Source organism: Odocoileus virginianus, unplaced genomic scaffold (genome assembly GCF_023699985.2).
Source record: "Odocoileus virginianus isolate 20LAN1187 ecotype Illinois unplaced genomic scaffold, Ovbor_1.2 Unplaced_Contig_27, whole genome shotgun sequence".
Taxonomy (NCBI): domain Eukaryota; kingdom Metazoa; phylum Chordata; class Mammalia; order Artiodactyla; family Cervidae; genus Odocoileus; species Odocoileus virginianus.
Genome location: NW_027224344.1, coordinates 542,564 through 561,374, shown reverse-complemented (window position 1 = coordinate 561,374; position 18,811 = coordinate 542,564). Strand labels below are relative to the sequence as shown.

Below are 18,811 nucleotides of genomic sequence, written 5' to 3'. Positions count from 1 at the left end.
TGTCAACCCCTTCTCCTCCCGCTCCCAATCCCTCCCAACATCAGGGTCTTTTCTAATGAGTCAGTTCTTCACATCAGGTGTCCAAAGTACTGGAGTTTCAGCCTCAGCATCCACACAAAAATCTGTACACAAATGTTTGTTGTTGTTGTTTAGTCATTAAGTCATGTCTGACTCTTTGCAATCCCATGGACTGTAGCCTGCCAGGCTCCTCTGTCCATGGAATTTCCCAGGCAAGAATACTACAGTGGGTTTCCATTTCCTCCTTTAGGGGATCATTCCTGACTTAGGGATTGAACCTGCATCTCCAATGTCCCCTGCATTGGCAGGTGGATTCTTTACTGTTGAGCCACGAGGAAGTCCTACACAAATGTTTAAAGTAACTTTATTCAGAACTGTCAAAACTTGGAGGCAACCAAAACATTTTTCAACATGTGACGGGATAAACTATGTTAAATCTGTACAACAGACTATTATTCAAAGATAAAGAGAAATGAGCTGCCAAACTACAAAGACATAGAGGACACTTTAAAGTGGACTGCTAAGTGAAAGAAGACAATCTGAAAAGGCTAAATTCTAACTATATGATATTCTGGAAAAGGCAAAACTATAGAGAAAATAAAAATCAGTCATTGCCATGAAAGTGTATGGGACAGTCTAAGGAGAAAAACTACACGAGAAATGCAGACGTAAACATTTAACGACTGGCCAGAGGATGAGAAATCAAGAGACTAGACTGTAAAGGAGCAAGAGTATAAAGGGAAGGAGGAAAGGAGAAAGTCACAAAAATCAGAGCGAGAAAAAACTTTCAGAAGGAGGTCATGGTCCCGGCACTGAATGTGGATTAGAGGGGAGAAGAGACCTAGGGCACACAGCTGGATTCCTCCAGAAGGAGGTCACGGTGACCTCAGCAAGGGTCAGACTGAGTGAACAAACAGTGCCATGTGTACCCAGCACACGCAGAAATGTTTAGGAAGAGGAGCGAAATACATGGCAGCAGCTAGAGAGGAAGACAGGGCAGAGGTACAGTTTTTTTTTATTATTATTACTTTTCCTTTGAAGACTTCAAGTCTTAAGCATTTTAAAGGGTGATGGAAAGAATACAGAAAGGAAAACACTGGAGATGATGTAAAGATAAGGGATCAGAATTACCAACAGTGACCTTTGTCTGAAGTGTCAGACCTAAGGTCACTCACTTCTCAAAAAAAAAAAAAAATCTTTACATGAAATTTAGATATGCTTTTTTCCTTTCATAAAGCAGCAAAAAAAAAAAAAAAAAAAAAGAACAAAAAGAGAGTCCATTTATCCATGCCTGAGAGTTCTCTTTCTATTCAGTATTACTTCCTAAGCATTTCCTAGGTGATAAATTCATTAACATGCCATTCTAAGCCTTTTACATTCTGAGCCCAGTGAACTTTTCTGTTCACAACCCCACAATGAGCTGATCACTACGCTCACTTTCCTTCTGCTTACCTTTCTTTACTCATGTCACTCCCCACCCGTGTCTGACAAATCCTACCAGTATTCTTATTCTTCAAACCCAGAGCCCTATGACCAGAGTTGATTATTTTCAACCTTACCATCTTTGCCTGCTCTGTTTATCCAACTTTTACATGTGACAGTTTCTTAACTGCATCCCAAACTACAAAATAAATCATTCTTTTCAAGTGTAGCTGGAATGTTCACCAAGACAAAGCCTATGCTGTTTGAAAAAAACAAGTCTCAATAAATTTCAAGACTGAAATATCAAAAATTATGTTTTCTGGCAATGAAATGAAACCAGAAATCAGCTAACAAAGCAATCTGTACTAAGTTATTTTATACTAAAGTACTAAGTACTAAAAAATTACATAGCACACTTCTAAACTCTTGGTTGAAAGAAGAAATCTCAAGGGCAATTTAAAAATATTTAATGATAATAAAAACATATAAACAAATTTGTGGGAAGTAACTAATGCACTACTTAGAAAGAAATTTATAGCTTCAGATAGACAAACTCCCTAGAAGGCACAGCTTACCAAAATTTGCAAGATCCCAACACTGAAAACTATAAAACACTGCTGAAAGAAATTAAAAATCAAAGCAAGCAAAGACATACACCAAATTCATAACTGAAAGACTAAACATTGTTACAATGTCAGTTCTTTCAAGTTGACCAAAAAGCCAATGAAATCACAACCAAAACTCTACTAGGACTTTTGGAAAAACTGACAAACTAATTTAAAAATGTATTCGTCATAAAAGAAGAAGAGACAGCATTTGTCATAAAAGAAGAAAATTAACAAGTTAGATTTCATAAAAAATAAAAACTCTGGTCTTTGGATTTCCCTAGTGGTCCTGCAGTTAACACTTCACACTTCCAATGCAGGGGGCACAGGTTCGGTCCCTGGTCAGGGAACTGTGATCCCACACTCCACACAGTGAGGCCAAAAAAAGAAAAAACTCTGCTCTTCCAAAAACAATATTGGGACATTTTCCTGGTGGTCCAATGGTTAAGAACCTGCCTTTCAATACAGGGAACACGGGTTTGATCCCTGGTCTGGGAAGATCCCACATGCCATGAGGCAACTAAGCCTGTGGGCCACAACTACTGAATCTGTGCTCTGCAACAAGAGAAGCCACTGCAATGAGAAGCCCGTGCACAGCAACAAAGATCCAGGGCAACCAAATATAAAATAATTAATTTATAAAAAAACCCAGACCCTAAGGACTTTTCTGGGTTGGGAAGATTTCCTGGAGAAGGGAATGGCTACACTCCAGTATTCCTGACTGGAGAATTAATTCCACGGACAGAGGAGTCTGGTGGACTACAGTCTATGAGGTGTATAGACACAAAGAGTCAGACACAACTGAGCAACTAACGCTAACACAGCTAACAAAGGACTTTTCGGGAGAGGGAAAAAAAAAAAACCATACCTACAAAAACACCTCAAGGATGATCAAATCTGAAAAATACTAAGACCAAGACAGGAATTTTTCTTTCTTGAGAGGAAAAAAATGACACACACACAATGAACTGAAATCAGGATAATTTCAAAGCATGGGACTCAGAATGTTAATATAGTTGAAATGTATCAGTCAAAAAAACCTAGAATAAAACTCAGTATTAATGGAATGACGTGGTGTCCTAACAAAAATCCTAAGCACCATATTAAAAATAGTATTTTAAATACTGCAAAAGGAATATTGAGATAAGAAATGGGAAAAGGCTAAGCATTATAGGATGGTTTGTCTAGATCGTAACTCAGAGTACAGATATGATGAGAGAGTCCACAGGAGTCAACTGGTATAGATAAAAACAAGCAGCACAGTTATTCTAAACTGCAGCACTGTCTGGTAGGACTTTCTGGGTGACAGCATGGTCTGAATCTGTGCTGCCCAATACTGTAACCATAGCCACACTTGAAATGTAGCTAGTAGGAATGAGAAAATAAAATTTTAACTTTATTTCATTTTAATTACTTTAAACTTTAAGAGACACAGAAGGGTAGTGGCTGCCATCCTGGACAGTACAAGTCTAGAGAAAGGAAAACAATGCCTTCTGGTGAGTCTACACAATCCGGAGACAAAAGGAAGAGCAGGGTATAATCACGCACATGGCAGGCACTCTATAAACGGCTGTTAAACTACAGTGAGCAACTCTTTACTGAGCTTCCAAGCCAAGGATGACAGACAAGAACTCAAGAACAACCCACAGGTAAGACCAGGAATTCCTGAAAACGGGGAATACGTCCCATGTCACCAAAATAATCCTGACATTTAAGTCAACAATCCTATGCTAGTCATTTCCCCTGAAAGTTCTCAAACTACTTATTTAAAATCTTATCCTAAAAAAAAAAATCTTATGCTATAGTACTTTGAACTAAAGTAACTTTCACTAAAGTTGCCTAAAGCATTTGACGAGTAAACATTAATTAAGGTTCCATACTGTACAAAGTATAATTTCCATTTGAAAACAGGAAAACCAAAGCACTGAAAGGTAAATAACCAAGATTAAAAGGTGAAAATAAAAAAGCAAAAAGTCACACTTTTTAACTCTAACTTGGTTACATCTGAAAATTCCATCCCTACTAATATTTTTGCTTAACTCTATCTACCAAATCAAAATTCATTATGAGAGACTAAGGTTCTAAATGCTTAGTTCCAGAATACAGACAAGGGACTTGATGAACTACTTTTCCAATCACAGGTTTCACTAACAATTGCTGACAACTAAAAGAGGCACATTCCCACAAGTTTGCTCCTTGACAGTAAGTTTATTTCCTTACTCCACAAATGACTCAACTCAAATAAAACAATACTGTGGGAACAAGAGAGTAAACAAAAATCTGAATTAGGAGCTCTGAATCCCAACCAGTTTTACATACTATAAACCATGATGAATATCAACTAAGAAAATCACGATTTTAAAAACAGGAAGAAGCCTGAGATCACCAACCCAACCCCTCATTTCATACTTTCATCCTCTTCGCTGAATGTTTCCAACTGACACTGCTGACGTAAAGGCATGAGGCATGTTAAGCCACACTGTCTCCTAGAGAGCACAATGAAAAGACACGGCTGTATCCAGAGTCACAGGTTGTCTCAAGATGTGCAAAAAGCCCATAAAACAGCAATATACATTATTCCAAATCTAGCTGAAAAATCACATTTTCTGGTGGAATTTTTGTTTTTCTTCATATATGGGCTTCCTTGGTGGATCAGATGGTAAAGAATGTGCCTATAATGCAGGAGACCAGGGTTCAATCCCTGGGTCGGGAAGACCCTGTGGAGAAGGGAAAACTACCCACTCCAGTATTCTTGCCAGGAGAATCCCATGGAGAGAGAAGCCTGGTGGGCTACAGTGGAAGGAATCGCAAAGGGTCAGACACAACTGAGTGACTTTCACTTAGCACTTTTACATATGTATCCAGGCTCTATATCAGACCCACCAAATCAAAATCTCCAGGCTATGGCGCCAGTTATCAGTATATTTTAAAGCCACCTCAGTTCAGTCGCTCAGTTGTGTCCGACTCTTTGTGACCCCATGGACTGCAGTACACCAGGCTTCCCTGTCCATCACCAACTCCCGGAGCTTGCTCAAACTCATGTCCATCGAGTCGGTGATGCCATCCTACCATCTTGTCCCCTGTCATCCTGTTCTCCTCCTGTCTTCAATCTTCCCAGCATCAGGGTCTATCCCAATGAGTCAATTCTTCACATCAGGTGGCCAAACTATCAAAGCTTCAGCTTCAGCATTAGTCCTTCCAATGAATATTCAGGACTGATTTCCTTTAGGATGGACTGGTTGCATCTCCCTGCAGTCCAAGGTACTCTCAGGGTCTTCTTCAACACCACAGTTCAAAAGCATAGATTCTTTGGCACTCAGCTTTCTTCACAGTCCAACTCTCACATCCACACATGACTACTGGAAAAACCATAGCTTTGACTAGATGGACCATTACTTTGTCGGCAAAGTAATGTCTCTGCTTTTTAATATGCTGTCTAGGTTGGCCGGAGCTTTTCTTCCAAGAAACAAGCGTCTTTTAATTTCATGGCTGCAGTCACCACCTGCAGAGATCTTGCAGCCCAAAAAAATAAAGTGTCTCACTGTTTCCATTGTTTCCCCAACTTTTTGCCATGAAGTGATGGGACTGGATGCCATGATCTTAGTTTTTTGAATGTTAAGTTTTAAGCCAACTTTTTCTCTCTCCTCTTTCACCTTCATGAACAGGCTCTTCAGTTCTTCATTGCTTTCGGCCAGAAGGATGGTGTTATCTGCATATCTAAGGTTCTTGATATTTCTCCCAGCAATCTTGATTCCAGCTTGTGCTTCATCCAGCCCAGCATTTTGCATGATGTACTCTGCATAGAAGTTAAATAAGCAGGGTGACAATATACAGCCTTGACGTACTCCTTTCCTAATTTGGAACCAGTCTGTTGTTCCATGTTCAGTTCTAACTGTTGCTTCTTGACCTGCATACAGATTTCTCAGGAGGCAGGTAAGATGGTCTGGTATTCCCATCTCTTTAAAGAATTTTCCAGAGTTTGTTGTGATCCACAACAAAGTCAAAGGCTTTAGTGTAGTCAATGAAGCAGAAGTAGATGTTTTTCTGGAACTCTCTTGCTTTTCTATGATCCAATGGATGCTGGCAATTTGATCTCTGGTTCCTCTGCCTTTTCTAAATCCAGCTTGAATATCTGGAAGTTCATGGTTCACATACTGTTGAAGCCTAGCAGGAGGATTTTGAGCATTACTTTGCTAGTTGTGAGATGAGTGCAATTGTGGGGTACTTTGAATATTCTTTGGCATTGCCTTTCTTTGCAACTGGAATGAAAACTGACCTTTTCCAGTCCTGTTTCTGGTCACTGCTGAGTTTTCCAAATTTGCTGACATATTGAGTGTGGCATTTTCAGAGAGTCATCTTTTAGGATTTGAAGTAGTTCAACTGGAATTCCATCACCTCCACTAGCTTTGTTCGGAGTGATGCTTCCCAAGGCCCTCTTGACTTCGCATTCCAGGATGTCTGGCTCTAGGTAAGTGATCACACCATTGGGGTTATCATGAAGATCTTTTTGTATAGTTCTGTGTATTCTTGCCACCTTCTTAATATCTTCTGCTTCTGTTAGGTCCATACTGTTTCTGTCCTTTATTGTGCCCATCTTTGCATGAAATGTTCCCTTGGTATCTCTAATTTTCTTGAAGAGCTCTCTAGTCTTTCCCATTCTATTGTTTTCCTCTATTTCTTTGCATTGATCACTGAGGAAGGCTTTCAGAGGAAGAGAAAGGGCCAAATAGGATCCCACCAGACAGAAGGCTTTCACAGACGGCAATAACTGACATGTCACAGTGAAATAGTAACAATCAGATAATTCTCTCCTTTGCTAAAAGCTAGTTATTCCTTCTACACATATAAAAATAAGAGTAAGTTTAGAAAATTTAATAAACCATTTACCAAAAAATAAGTTATAATGAAAAACAGAAAATAATGTGATGTCTATCCACAGGGGAAATGTCATGCTTTGGTTAAAAAGGCAGTCTCTGAAGTTACTTGCCTGGGTTCACATCCTGGCTCCATTACTCATGTGTTATTGGAAAAACTGCCTCATATATCTCTGTGCCTGTCAGCTCATGTACAAAATGGGGATAGTAGCTGTACCTACTTCATAAGGTTCTTGTGAAGATTAAGTGAGGTAATAATACATGCAAAGAGCTTAGAACAGTGCCTAGCATACGGCAGCGTTTGAAACTGTTAGTGTGCCACGAGTGAGGTACACAACGGGGCAGCTCTATGTGTACCAACATGTAAAAAGATGCCCAGCATGTATCATGGTTCAAAAGGCAGTTGCATAAGAAAACTGATATACACAATAAATATGTACAGAATAAATATATGCCTGTATATACAGGTACTATACATTTATCTTGAAGAATAGACAAACTGTTAAGTTACCTCTGTAAGTGAGGCCAGGAGAGCTTGGCAAACAGTCTCTTTCTGTATTACGTGAACGTTTTTTTAAGAACCTATAAAACTTTTATAAATTTTAAATTAAACCATAAAAATCATTTTTCTTCACAACTCAAGTTTTTTGCCATCATAGTCTTAAAACAAAGCCCTACAGAGCAAGCGGTTACTCCCAGAAATAATTTGGCTTGACCCATGTCTACCCTCACTCCTATGCCCATAAAACAATGGTTCCCAAGACCCTGGGTTACCATGCCATCCCACAGGCTGGCACGAAGCACCCCCAAGATCCAAGATTATGCTTATTCCACAGCCTTCTCATGACTATGCATGCTTCAAGTGAATTTATGTTGTATAGATAGAATAAAGTCATTCTCTGCTAGTAAAATTATTTCCAATTTTTAAGACAGTTTATCATGTGTTCTGTAACAGGCACAGTAGCTCCATCCTCTGAATAAATGTGACAATCATTTGACAATTACCTACTAAGGCCCATTAGAAAAATTATAACACAGATAAGTTGAGGAAAATGCATATTTCATTTAACTGTTCTTTTAAAGATATTCCTGAATTTAGACCCTGAAAGAGTCTGAGTCTATTATCAGAAATGATAGCTAACATTTACTTAGCAAAGAACCATGTCAGTGAGTCTGCCAAGCACTCCACATGTACTGAATCACTAAATCATCACAGCAATTCTATCAAGTAGGCATTATTCTTACCCTGCTTCCTTCTGATTAAGAAATTGAAGCACAGAGAAGTTAAGCAATCTGTTCAAACTCTCAGAGCCAATAAAGAGGAAGAGCTGCTTAAGAGCAGGTAGAAAGAACCTAAACCTGTGGTGGTCTCAGCCTGGTTAAGGGATTATTATTAGATACAAAACAAGATTCTGAAACACAAATGAAAAGAGTACTGGATTGGGACTTTCCTGACCATTCAGTGGTTAAGAATCTGCCTGCCAATGCAGAGGACATGGGTTCGATCCCTGGTCCAGGAAGATTCCACACACTGTGGGATAACTAAGCCTGTGTGCCACAACTATTGAGCCCATGCTCTAGAGCCTGTATTCCACGAAAGAAGTCACCCCAATGGAGAGACCACACATCACAACTAGTAAGTAGCCCCCACTCGCACAACTAGAGAAGCCTCCAATGCAGCAGTGAAGACCCAACACAACTAAGGAAAAAAAAAAAAAAGTACTGGGTTGGACTTAAGCAGACCAAAACCTGGATTCCAATTCTCCCACTTAGCAGCTTTGAGACTATCAAGAAAAAACTCAACTTAGCTGGTTTCAGCTACCTGGTCTATAATAAGGCAATGCTAGAGTGGTTCTGATGTAATTTCACACTCTAAATAAATTGATAAATATATGTATTTTAGTACTGATGAGGCAGCCAAAGCAACTGAATAAAAATAAAGACTGGGTCAATGGACACAGGAAAATATTCTAAGAGAACTCTCCCTGAGTGGCTCCTCTCAATTTCTAACACAAAGAACAGCGGACTCCTCAGGTGCCTGTGGGTCTGGGCTCCACACTGGAACCACTCCTTCAGTGACCAGCATGCACTGCAGTTGGTGCCCCCTGGGTTAGGTATTAGGGAGGATCCAGTTCAGAGTGAATGATCTATTCAATGCCTTTGCTTTTCGAAGTCAGGGACTCTCTAAAATTGCTTAATTTTTTTTTTAATTAACAGCTTTCTTAAGATATAATCACATACCATACAATTCACCCACTAAAAATACATAACTCAGTGGTTTTCCATATCCTAAGAGTTATGCAGTCATGACCACAATCAATTCTACAATGTTTTCTTCACCCCAGAGAAACCCCACACCCAACAGCAGTCACTCATCATTTTTCCCCAACCTCATCCTCTCCCTGCTGGTAGACAATTATCAGACTACTTTCTATCTCTACTGAGGTACTTGTTCTGAACAATTCATACAGATGGAGTCATACAACAAGTCTGTTACTCAACTTCCCTGGTGGCTTAGACGGTAAAGCGTCTGCCTACAATGCAGGAGACCCAGGTTCAATCCCTGGGTTGGGAAGATCCCCTGGAGAAGGAAATGGCAACCCACTCCAGTATTCTTGCCTGGAAAATCCCATGGATGGAGGAGCCTGGTGGGCTACAGTCTATGGGGTTGCAAAGAGTCAGACATGACTGAGCAACTTCATTTTTCTGTTACTCAGCATGTCTCACTGCAAGATCCATCCATGTATCACTACTTCATTTCTTTTTATTGCCAAACAACACTACACTTTGTGAAGGGACCTCATTTTAGCCATCCATTTATCAGCTGATGACTATTTAGTTGTTTCTAAGATTGCCTAATTTTAATAGAGAAAAAAAGATTAGATTAAAAAATTTTTGCATTAAGATTTTTCCAGGTAAATAATTAATAGCACACTTTCACACACTACTAAAATAGGCTACAAAATAAATAAATAAATAAATAAAATAGGCTACAAAACTATTTAATATGAATATGATTACTGTATGTCTAATAGAAGAGGCTTTTATTCCTAAACCAAATACTTTCTTTCAAAACCAATTGTTAAACTGTGACTCTGCCACCGAAGGTTATGGCTTCTGTGCTGGAAAACTACTATCTTCACTTTCCAGAGAACAATCACTCTCCTTGTCCCACTTTGCTTTTTTTAAGCTCCATGGACCTGCTCCAGTCTACTTCACAGACCTTGTTCTCTCTACTCCCTTTCTTATTTGTCTAGTGCTGACCTACTAATTGTCCTGACAGGCAACTCTGCCAGTTTGTGGAAGCACTTTTATTCAAAACTGTGGAAAACTACAGATATGCCTAAATCTTTTTTAAATTTCAAATTCTTTATTAGACTTTGAATTTAAAACCATATCCCTACTTCAATTTACATTTTTTTCCCACTTGAGATTAGGTCAAAAGCTTGCTTCTAATTAACTGACAAGTTCCATGGCACAACCACCCCTTTCACTGGACTCATTGTGGTTGGGACACACTTGCTCTGGTCACAGCCTTGTTGAAGGAGTAACAGAAACGTAGCTTATGGCAGATTTCCATCGTACAGCTAATATCTTGGGAGCTTACCTACACAGGCAGGGGCCTGCCCTACACATCTGCATGCACTTCTTACTGAATTCTCATCACAGTACCCTTCAGCAGTATATGCATATTACCACCAGCCCCCCAACTCAAAAGATGAAGAAACTGAGATTCAGTAAGCCACAGTCAGAACTCAAAGCCAGGTCAGCCTCAAAGCCAGTGAGCTTAACCACCTATGTAGCTCTAGTCACAAAGTCAAAGGCAACAGAGCTAAAGCCAGACAGGAAAGCACAAAAGGCAGAACACCCGTGACCACAGATCACAGTGCTTGGGGACTGAGGAGGAGGTCAGAAGGCCGCCTGGCCCTCTGGGGTTTCAGTAGAGAAGGCAGGCATACTCCTGTAACCTTTCCTCAAACATGGAGAGGACAGAAGAGGCACAAAAATTTCCACAAGACATGAAATGTCTCTCTCAGCCCCAGGGGCTACTGAAGTTGCTCTTACGTAAAAGGAACACATTCTTAGTGGCTCACACCTCATAACTTCTGTGAATGGCTCACAGAAGCAAAAAGCTTCTGTGCTAAACTGAAAAAACAAACAAAAAGGGACAATCTGAGAAGAGTCAGGGCAAGGACAACTGCTAGGAACCAATTTCCAGCTCCTTCTGGTTCTAATCAAGCCACAGCCACCACCTCAACACTCACACTCATCTGTGTCAAGACGCAGAAGTAGGAAACACGTGTTTTTAAGGATTAAATTACCTTTGCTACACAGAGGGGTTTAATGCAACAATGACATTCGGTTATCAAAATAAGTACTTGTGTGGAGATTTCTTAAAAAACTGGAAATAGAACTGCCATATGACCCAGCAATCCCACTTCTGGGCATACACACTGAGGAAACCAGATCTGAAAGAGACACGTGCACCCCAATGTTCATCGCAGCACTGTTTATAATAGCCAGGACATGGAAGCAACCTAGATGCCCATCAGCAGACGAATGGATGAGGAAGCTGTGGTACATATACACCATGGAATATTACTCAGCCATTAAAAAGAATTCATTTAAATCAGTTCTAATGAGATGGATGAAACTGGAGCCCATTATACAGAGTGAAGTAAGCCAGAAAGATAAAGACCATTACAGTATACTAACACATATATATGGAATTTAGAAAGATGGTAACGATAACCCTATATGCAAAACAGAAAAAAGAGACACAGATGTATAGAACAGACTTGTGGACTCTTTGGGAGAAGGCGAGGGTGGGATGTTACAAGAGAACAGCATCAAAACATGTATATTATCTAGGGTGAAACAGATCACCAGCCCAGGTTGGATGCATGAGATAAGTGCTTGGGCCTGGTGCACTGGGAAGACCCAGAGGGATCGGGTGGAGAGGGAGGTGGGAGGGGGGACCGGGATGGGGAATACATGTAAATTCATGGAAAATTCATTTCAATGTATGACAAAAACCACTGCAATGTTGTAAAGTAATTAGCCTCCAACTAATAAAAGTAAATGGAAAAAAACAAAAAATAAAATAAAATAAAAAAATAAGTACTTTCCACTGTCTGTTTATATTCAACTTATCTTTATAGAGCAAATTTGTATTGATAAAGAAGAGAGACTGCATTTTTAAAAGCTTAGATGCATGACTTTCAGGACTGGTTGGGATATGATGATATTTTAATCTTGCCTCTTTTACTGATGTTTTTCCTATATAACCACAGAAAGGTCAATCTAAAATGTAACTCCTAGCTTCTAAATGAGCTGTTACAAAGTTCCCTTTCAATGCAGTCTGAAAACTAGAAATTAGTTTTCCAATAGAAAAAAAAAAGCTATAAATGATTCCAGTACTAGGCCACAATCAAATGTTTAAATTGAAAATAAAGTGCGAAAGTTGTCTGGGCCCATGTCCACTTTGAAGCCTGAGCACAGAAGGCCCCATAGGCACATGAGTGGGGGAGGGGGAGCAAGGGGGGGCGGCTAGCCTCCCAGCACCAGGAGCCCCTCAGCTTCCCAGTCACACCGGCGAGGCAGGGGGGGTGACAGCCTCTCTCAGTCAAGGACCTCCCTCTACAGGGGCCACCATATACGGTTTGTGAAATGGGCAAAGCAACACCCATGATCTCTTCAGGCTCATTATACATCACTGGGGAGTATGAGATTTATAGTAAGATGTCTATAAACAACACATAACCCTGTATTATCTTTATTTTTACAGATGGGAAAGAGACTGTACAGATTAGGTTATTTACCAAATATCACAAAGCCAGTGATACAGCAGTGACACAAACAAAAATCCCTGCCCTCCAAAGCTGATACTCTAGAAGACAGACAGCAAACAAGCCTAATAAACTACAGAGTTTCTAGAAGGCGCCATGCACTGTGGAGGAAAAGGCTGTGTGCAGCCAGGGCATGGTGGGGGGCAGGGGGTGGCGGTGGGGAGCAGGTTCAACAGGATTGTCAGTGAAGACCTTCCAGTTAGAGGGCTGCACGGGGCAGCTGGAAGGAGATGAGAGGGTGGCCTGTGGAGAGAGTGTAAGGCAGAGGAAACAGCCAGTGCAAAGGCCCTGAGGAGGAAGTGTGCCTGGAATGTCCTGGGAGCAGCAAGGTGGCCAGGATGTGTGAAGAAAAGGAAGTAAGGGAGAGTGTGAATGAGGAGTCAGGAGCACCAGGCGTGGGGGGCCATGCTGACCGCTGTGAGGGCCCTGCCTGTCTGCTAGGGGAGATGGGACCCACTGAAGGTTTGGGCAGAGGAGTGACAATGATACAACTTACAACTAAAAATGAGAGCGCTGGCTCTGGACTACAGAGGAATAAGGGCAGGGGGAAGGGGTACCAGAGAGAGGTGGGCAGTGCCAGCTGTACCAGGGACTAAGGAGGGCGCCAGAGCTCTGTTCTGATCAAATACGGAAAACTCCTGGAACAGCAGACTTTTCGGGAAGCAAAACAGAATTCAGATTTAGACAGATTAAGTCTGAGACGCCCACTAGATTTCTCAGAGGACCAGTAAACTGGCAGGTAGTTTCAAGGGAGCAATGCAGACTACAGATAACAAGCTGTAAGTCGTCAGCTCAGAGATGATATTTAAAACAATGAGGCCAGATGAGATCACTGTCCTAGATTCAAGTGCTTGAGCACAGATAAAAAATTCACCAGGATTTTCCTTTTTCTGAGATAATAAAGAATTGTCAGCGATTTTTAATTACAGAAGATTCATTTGAAGGGCTTCAAAAATGTATAGAAATGCTAATCATCTGTTAAACAAATGTAGTATTATCACATTTTAGGAAAGGAACAATCTCATTTTCCATTCATATGCTTTCTCTCAAGAGCAAGATTCTGCTTGTATATTTGAACATCAGAAATATCAGATATTTCTAAAAGTGAGTTTACAGATCATCTAATCCAATTCCTTTCTTTTACGGAAAGGAAGGTGAAGGTGAAGACAGGCTGGACAACCTGCCTAAATTCACACAACCATCCAGGGGCAGACCCATGCCCAGCGTCCCTTCTACCCTACCACAAGGCTCTTCCTGACGCGCTGGTCTTCCTGCAGGGCAATGGCTCCCCAGCCTGTGTGCATACACCTGAGCTTGGTCCACACTCAGCACGGATGGCCATGTTACTGCTCATAGTGGCAGAAGGCAGAGCAGTTAACAGTCTCCTCTGAGGACCCCTCTTCTCAGAACTGCCCTCACCGTCAGGGTATGCCGCTTCCCATTGGGAATCACTACTGTGAGGAGTTATTTAGATGAAAAAAAAAATGAAGAAAAGAAAGGATAATTGGCATTTAATGACAATACAGAGAACCTTGAAGAATTCATTTCTATTGTTCCATAAGCCTAATCAACCACTCTTTATTTTCTGCTACTGTTAGGTTCCCTGATCCCTATCCAAATATTTGTTTTATGGTTATTCTTCTTGTTATCTGAGCAAAGCCCAATTATTATGAGCCATTAGGTACAAAAAATAAGAGCCTTCAGCTTCGTGCTGTAGTTTTAAATCAATTAAAACCAAAATAAAGTTTCATTAGAGTTAATATCTAATTACTACTTAAAACAGGCTTAAAATATAAATGATATAACTTATTAATTGACATTTTCTTAGAAAGCAAATTCTCTACTTAGAAAAGTTAAAACTGCACAGATATAAGAATTACTAACATGACTACTTAACTATTAATAAAGGCTAATATATTATTTACAAAACTGATCAGTTCATTTGATAATGAAACACCAATAACTTTAACAATCTAAAATAATAGCTTTGTGGAAAAGGGAAATGGGAGCCCACTCCAGTATTCTTCCCTGGGAAACCCATGGACAGAGGAGCCTGGCAAGTCTGTCCATGGGGTTGCAGAATCAGAAGTGTGCGCACACGTGCACACACATGCACCTGACTGCTTAATCCCTTGACCTTGAGAAAAGTTCCCTCAGCTGCTTCCTCCTCCTCACCATTAATGCCTCCATTTTCAAGAGAGGGAAGAATTACCTCCGTGTAATTTTTCTCCTACTTTCCCAAAGCATCAGAAATAAAGTTCAACACATCAAAAAATAATAATTATAATAGCTCTGAAAATATTTTATACACTATAAACCACTTTACAAATGAAAGGTATTATCAATTATCATGCTTATCTGATAAATAAAAATACAAAACAAAGATCATTGCTGAGTGGTAAACACTAGAAACTGAGGGGTCATTCGTGCATTCATTCATTCATTCATTCAAAAATGTATTTCCTAAAGAGATCCTCCAACACACTCGCACCACACTTAGGACTAGGTAATACAAGTAGAAATAAAACATAGTTATTTTCCTAAAGGAGTTCACAGTCCAGTGGGAGACATACTTAAGAAAGCATGCAATTAAAACATAGCAGACTGAACACTTCTAAGAGTAAATACAAAATGCCACCTATCAAGCACACTGAAGGGACAACTAATCCAGCCTAGGGAAACTTTCAGGAAGGAATAATAAGCTTAGGCTTAGAAAATGTGCATTAGCTAGGGAAAGAAGGAAGTGTGTTATGAGCAGAAGGAACAGCAATGCAAAAATCTGGAAGTGAAAGAAAGATGAAGCTTTCAAAGCCTTCAGGTGAATCAATATTACTAAAGTAAAGAACAGGAGGGGAAAGAGGTGAAGCTGGGGAGACAAGCACGATTAAATTAATAAATAACTAAACAGTGAGTAATGAATGCAAGATTAGTTGAATAAATTATATCCATATAACAGAATACCATAATATGAAACAATAAAGTATGATGCTAAAACACATTTGATAACATAAAGTATTCTTTTTTTTTTTTTTTTTCAAATATTTATTTGGCTACACCAGTCTTAGTGGCAGCATGCAGGGTCTTTAGTTGTGGCATGAGAACTCTTAGTTGCAGCATGTGGGATCTTGCTCCCTGACCAAGAATGGAACCCGGGCCCCCCTGCATTGGGAACATGGATTCCACTGGACCTGGACCACCAGGGAAGTCCCGAAAAGTATTTTTTAAACAAGTTATCTAATGATCATCTATTATTCACTGAGCTAGTTAGACCAAAAAAAAAAAAAAAATCAAGTTGCAAACCAGTATCTTCACATATGATGGAAAACATACAAATGTCCTTGAGAACAAAGATAAAATTACAAAATGCTAACAGCATTACTGCTGGGAAATGGAGTTACATATAATTTTTCTTCTTTATCTTTATTTTCTAATCTTTCCCACTTATTATCATAGTACAAATAATCCAAAGTAGATTAGAAGCCTTTCCATAGGGTCAAGCATAATTTAAAGAAAACTACACAGGTAAATCTTCTGTCACAGGCTCTCACACAGGGCAGATACCTAGAGTTGTATCTCTGTTCTGACAACAATTATCCAACTAAACTTTACTGAACGCCTGTCTTGTCCAGGCACCAAAATACAGACACAAAGATAAATGAGGTACAGTTCGTGCCCTGGAAGAGCTCACAGTCAAATGGAGAAGACAGACATGCAAACTGGAAGCATGAAAGGGTGAGGGATGCTGCAGAGATGACAGTGCTATGGAAGCACTGAGGACAAAGACTGTGCGGGAAGGTCAGAGCTGTGTGACACACACACTGCTTCCAGCAATGCAGGAGCTGCTCTTAGTGTGTGCCTTAAGGTTCCTCAAAACAGTGAAAACAGGACTACCACATGACAACCAATTCCACTCCTGGGTTTGTATCCAAAAAAGCACCATAATTCGGAAAGATTCAAGCACCCCAATGTTCACAGCAGCACTATTTACAGTAGCCAAGATATGGAAGCAACCTGAGTGTCCATCAACAGATGAGTGAGTAAAGAAAATGCAGTGTACACACACACACACACACACACACACAGAATACTACTCGGTCATAAAAAAGATGAAGCTTTGTCATTTGCAACAACAGGGAAGAACCTGAAGGGCATTATGCTGGGTGAAATAAGTCAGAGAAAGGCAAGTACTGTGTAATATCATTCATATGTGGAATCTAAAAAACATGACAAACTAGAGAATATAACAAGAAAGAAACAGACTCACAGATACAGAAAACAAACTAGTGGTTACCAGTGAGGACAGGGAAGGAGGGGCAACATAAGGGTGCCAGATTAAGAGGTACACACTACTATGCACAAAATAAACTAGCTACAAAGAAATACATTACAACACAGGGAATATAGCCAATATTTATAATAACTATAAATGAAATATAACCTTCAAATGCTGTGAATAACTACATTGTATACCTGAAACTTACATAATAGTATACATTAACTGCACCTCAATTTTTTAAAACGTGCCACATGCACCCAGTAAGGCACATTTATCCCACATCACCGTGACCAGTGTGTTCCAAGAAAACAGAGGTGGGAGGGACTGGAGAGAGCAGATGACACAAACTAACGGCGCTCACGACCGTGAGCCTGCTTCACAAGAAGCCTTTGGGGGAGTGGCACAGCGGTCTGCCAGGGAGTGGACCAGAGCCTCCTCCAGTCCCCAGTACTCTGCAGGTCAAGGGCAGACACGCGGCTGGGCCCGAATGTATGGGACAGGGACTGTTCTAGCAAAGCCAACGAGCCAGAAAAGAGGAAGGCCAGTACTACCCATCTTTCAGTGAAAGAATACAGAAGTGAGGGGCAAAACAAAAGCCAGGAAAGAAGCTTAGTCTGCTCTTATTTCATCTGCTAGATAAACCAAAATAATAATTTTCCTTTGCTTTCACCCTAACTCATCACTAATGCTTGAAATAATTTTAATTTCCTACACTTGTTTTGCCTTTTCGCTTCACAGACACTTCATTTTTCTCCTTTACCATACGAGTTCCAATTTTTTTTAAAATAAGGTAGGAACAATCAAATGTGGCCACTTTGATTATTTAAACCTTTGCTATACACAAACTTTGGAAGAAATCCTTTTTTCCTACAAAGTGCAAAGAGAAATAGGAAATAGCCTAACAATGTAAATCACATAGGCAGTTGTAATTTATTACTCACGTCAATCACTTGAAATATTAGGAGGAGAAATCCATGACATATAAAATTCAAATATTGTAACAACTGTGGCACTGAACCTAATTAAAAATCACACCTAATTTTGTTCTGATGTGGTTAATATTAATACTTAAAATGATGTGTCAATTCACAAAACACACAGCTGGGAGACATGACATCTGTCACTGCCTTTGTGACTGTATACTGCATGTTCCTGAAGATCCACGTGGAGGGGAGACCTAACAGCACAGGGGCAGCAATGCTCTGCTACTACGCTTCCGTTTCCTCCTCCACCTGAAAGCAGTGACCACGAGAAATCTGCCCCAGTCCTCACCACTTTCTTACTTTCTTGTCACCAGTAACAGCTCATGACCCAAGCCTTCCTGTCTTCCTTGGCTCCTTCACATAACCAAAGCACCCCATTTTCATCATCTCTTATCTCAAAACCCTTACTCTTCATTTCTGCAACTTTGGTATAATCCGTCTCTCTCTCTCTCTCTCTCTCTCTCTCTCACACACACACACACACACACACACTTCTCTCAATTAAGCAGCTTCTCTGCAGTCATAATCTGTCTCTCTCTCTCACACACACACACACACACACACACACACACACACACACTTCTCTCAATTAAGCAGCTTCTCTGCAGTCATAATCTGTCTCTCTCTCTCTCTCTCTCACACACACACACACACACACTTCTCTCAATTAAGCAGCTTCTCTGCAGTCATAATCTGTCTCTCTCTCTCTCTCTCTCTCTCTCTCTCTCACTCACTCACACACACACACACACACACACACACTTCTCTCAATTAAGCAGCTTCT

At 40.3% G+C, this 18,811-nt stretch overlaps 1 protein-coding gene and 1 non-coding gene across 6 annotated transcripts in view; one reads left to right on the top strand and one right to left on the bottom strand.

Moving 5' to 3' along the window:
• The window catches only part of SPIRE1 (spire type actin nucleation factor 1), a 173,895-nt gene that overhangs the window by 78,396 nt on the left and 76,688 nt on the right, over positions 1-18,811 (bottom strand). The window lies entirely within an intron of this gene.
• On the top strand, positions 9,423-9,494 carry TRNAC-ACA (transfer RNA cysteine (anticodon ACA)). Its single transcript has one exon. It is a non-coding gene; the product is annotated as a tRNA-Cys (tRNA).